Below are 4158 nucleotides of genomic sequence, written 5' to 3'. Positions count from 1 at the left end.
GCTTGAACCCAGGAGACAGAGGTTGTAGTGAGCTGAGATTGCACCATTGCACTCCAGCCTGGGAGACAGAGTGAGACTCCATCTCAGAAAAATAAAAGAAAGAAAAAGAAAAAAAAAGAAGGGAGAAGAGAGTATCTTCATACAAGAATGAAGAATGACAGCCAACCACATAATACACATCTCAGATCCTGCTTATTTCTGATATCTTGAACCGTGCAAGACCCAGGAGCCTTGCCTACAGGGGAACAGATGTCATAGTTCACCTTTAGGATATGAGCCATTTTCCTGGGTCTAGACTTCCCCGCTCTGATGCTGCAACCTCCAACAGATCAGATAACTGAGACCTACAGATTCCACCAAAATGAAAATGTTACACTTGGATTGGGGGTAATGGGGGTGAAACTGAATGATCTATTTGTTTCATTTGTTTCATCATCTTGGTATCTTTAGCTGGGCATGGTGGTATGTGTCTGTAGTCCCAGCTACTCAGGAGGCTGAGGTGAGAGGATTGCTTGAGCCCAGGAGTTCAAGGTTGCAGTGAGTTGTGATCACACCACTGCACCCCAGCCTGGGCAACAGGGTGAAAAAAACTTGCTGTCTTTGTGGAGTAGGAAAGGGGGAAGGATGGAAGAGAAGGAAAAGGTATGAATATTACCTCCAAATATAGTTTTGGTAAAAAGAGTTTGTACCAGAGAGGAATTCGTATGCGTAGTAGCCACAGCCCCAGGATTGAGTGGCCGGAGGTAGTTCTTTCTATAAGTAACGTTGGCTCTGCTACTAGACTTGGCCACAAAAGACTGGCCCAAGAATTAACTCAATTACCGAAGTCAAAAACATATAGGACACATCAGCCACACTGGAGGAGGTCTACCATGAGAACTCTGAGTTAGACCGTGACCAGGCAAGCTCATCAGAGCCTGGTTCTGGAAGAGATTTAATTTGAGGCACACAGAGGGAAAGCTTGAGAGGCAGAAACTAAGCTCACTGAGAAATCAGAGAAGCTGGGGCCTGAGAATGACTGACCGAAAAGAAAGCAACAGAATAACAATATTCCAGTGACCCAGCATCTGCTCTGCTCTCCCCTCCTGAGAGGACTTGACCATTCTGCACAAAATAAACTGAGGGCTTCCATGAGGAACTCTGCAGTAAACCCGACGTTTTATCTGAGAGTACCTTTGATTCTTTTCACTGTCTATCCTGGAAAGCCATGGAACCATTTGAGAAGAGGGTTAAGAAGGGCTATAAGAAAGACCAGAACTATGTGCTTCATTCAGGACAAAAGAAAAGGAGAGATGAAGACCCCAAGAATATTGTAAATAAGTAAAAAAAGAAAAAATGGTCTTCAAAGGACAGAAACTTGATACAAAATATGGATAGAGGTGGTTATGGAGAAGAGAGGAAAGCAGACAGAATCCAAGACAGGAAGGAAAACGCAACCTGCTGTTTCAGGCATAACCCACAGAAGGCTGGTTGGTAAAATCACATAGTATGTGACAAGTGTCTTCCATCTCAGTGCTCCCTACACACATGACCAGAGAGAGGAAGGAAATGATCCACAGCAAGGAGGAAACTGCACATAGAATAGCAGTCAGCCAGGCGCGGTGGCTCACACCTGTAATCCCAGCACTTTGGGAGGCCGAGGCAGGTGGATCACGAGGTCAAGAGATTGAGACCAGCCTGGCCAACATGCTGAAACCCTGTCTCTACTAAAAGTATATGGTGCACACCTGTAGTCCTAGCTACTTGGAAGGCTGAGGCAGGAGAATCGCTTGAACCTGGGAGGCAGAGGTTGCAGTGAGCTGAGATGGTGCACTCCAGCCTGGCGACAGAGCGAGACTCCGTCTGAAAACAAACAAACAATAAACAAACAAACAAACAAAAGAATAGCAGTCAGCCTTGCAGTGTTAAGCATGGGCTGATGGGGAAAAGGAAACAAGAAAACTGAGATCACATGGCTTAGGGTCTCCTGGACTGAGGTGAGCATAGAGGCTGCTTTTTACTCTTAAAACCTCTGGAGAACCACAAAGCTGGAGCTGTCTTTCGTTCTTTTGTTCATTCAACAGATATTTACTGAGCCCTGACTGTGTGCCAGATCCTATGTTAGATTCTGGGTGAATACGCCAGGTGTGGTGGCTTATGTCTATAATCCCAGCACTTTGGGAGGCCGAGGAGGGCAGATCACCTGAGGTCAGGAGTTCAAGACCAGCTTGGCCAACATGATGAAAGCCCGTCTCTACTAAAAATACAAAATTAACCGGGCATGCTAGTGCACGCCTATAATCCCAGCTACTCAGGAGGCTGAGCAGGAGAATGAATCACTTGAACCCCGGAGGTAGAAGTTGCAGTGAGCCGAGATCACGCCATTACACTGCAGCCTGGGTAACAAGAGCGACAACAAAATTTATTATCTTTACAGTTCTGGAGGTCAAAAGTCCAAAATGGGTCACACTGGGTTAAAATTAAGGTGTCAGCAGGGCTGTGTTCCTTTCTCACCAGGGGAGAACCTGTATTTTTTATTTTTTTTTTAAAGACAGGGTCTCGCTCTGTTGGCTAGGCTGGAGTGCAATAGTGTGATCACGGCCTACTACAGCCCCAATCTCCCAGTCTCAAGAGATCTTCCTGCCTCAGCCTCCCAGGCAGCTAGGACTGGATGTAAGGGTGATATGACTGTGACTTCTGTCACCCCATTGATTACCAGGGTTGATTGGGCTAATCTGGCTGGCTAGGGGGGTGTCTCCTTCCTCCCTCACCTCTCCATGTGCGTCCCTTCTGAAGCTGTGTGCTCAGTTGAAGAGGATGGCCATCCCCGATAGAGGAGGACTGGTCTTTGGTCAAGGGTATACAAGTACTGTGCTCCCCTGCTAGAACTTCCAAACAAGCTCCCAAGTAGCTAGAACTACAGGTTTGCACCACCACACTCAGCTAATTTTTTATCTTTTGATCTTTTGTAGAGATAGCTTCTTGCTGTGCTGCCTATGCTGGTGTTGAACTCCTGGCCTCAAGTGATCTTCCCGCCTCAGGCTTTCAAAGTGCTGAGATTAGAGGTGTGAGCCACCATGCCTGGCCAGATAACCTGCATTCTTGTCTTTTCCAGCTTCAAAAGGCTGCCATCTTCCCTTGCCTGTGACCCCCCTCCATCTTCAAAGCCAGCAATGGCTGCCTGACTCTTTCTCACATCACATCACTCTGACACTAACTCTCTTGCCCTAAAGACCCTTGTGATTACACTGGGCCCACCTGTATAATCCAGGATAATGTCCCTACTTTATGGTCAGGCCAGGTGCAGTGGCTCAGACCTGTAGTCTCAGCGCTTTCGGAGGCCAAGGCAGGTGGATCACTTGAGCCCAGGAGTTCGAGACCAGCCTGGGCAACATGGGGAAACCCCATCTCTACAAAAACTACAAAAATTAGCCAGGCATGGTGGTATGCACCTACAGTCCTAGCTACTTGGGAGGCTGAGGTGGAAGGATCGCTTGAGCCTGGGAGGTCAAGGCTAAAGTGGGCCATGACTGCACCACTACATCCAACCTGGGTGACAGAGTAAGACCTTGTCTGAAAAAAAAAAGAAAAAAGAAAATGATTTTAAGGTCAGCTGATTAGCAGCCCTAATTCCATCTGTAATTCTCCATTGCCACATAACATAACATATTCACAGGCTCTGGAGATTCAGATATAGGCATCTTCGGGAGGGGAGCCATTTTCCTGCCTATTACAAACATGGGGCAAGTTATGGTAGTGATAGCACTGTAGGAGATGGTTCCAGTCCAAGACTGCAAGCTGAATACATGTCAGAGCCTCTCCCTCCCATCCCAAATGCCTAGAAATAGTAGTCCCACCTTACCCTCAGGGGGTTACTTTCTAAGACCCCTTCCACCGCCAGTTGGTGCCTGAAACTGCATATAGTATACTGCGTTATATACCAGATAGAATACCAAACTTTCTATATACCATGTTTTCCCTACACCAGGGTGTCCAATCTTTTGGCTTCCCTGGGCCACATTGGAAGAAGAAAAATTGTCTTGGGCCACACCTAAAATGCACTAACACTAACAATAACTGAAGAACTTAAAAAAAAAATCTTTTTTTTTTTTTTTTTTTTTGAGACAGAGTCTCGCTCTGTTGCCCAGGCTGGAGTGCAAAGGCATGATCACTGCTCAC

Source organism: Mandrillus leucophaeus, unplaced genomic scaffold (genome assembly GCF_000951045.1).
Source record: "Mandrillus leucophaeus isolate KB7577 unplaced genomic scaffold, Mleu.le_1.0 Scaffold70, whole genome shotgun sequence".
Classification (NCBI taxonomy): domain Eukaryota; kingdom Metazoa; phylum Chordata; class Mammalia; order Primates; family Cercopithecidae; genus Mandrillus; species Mandrillus leucophaeus.
This window is presented reverse-complemented; position numbering follows the sequence as displayed.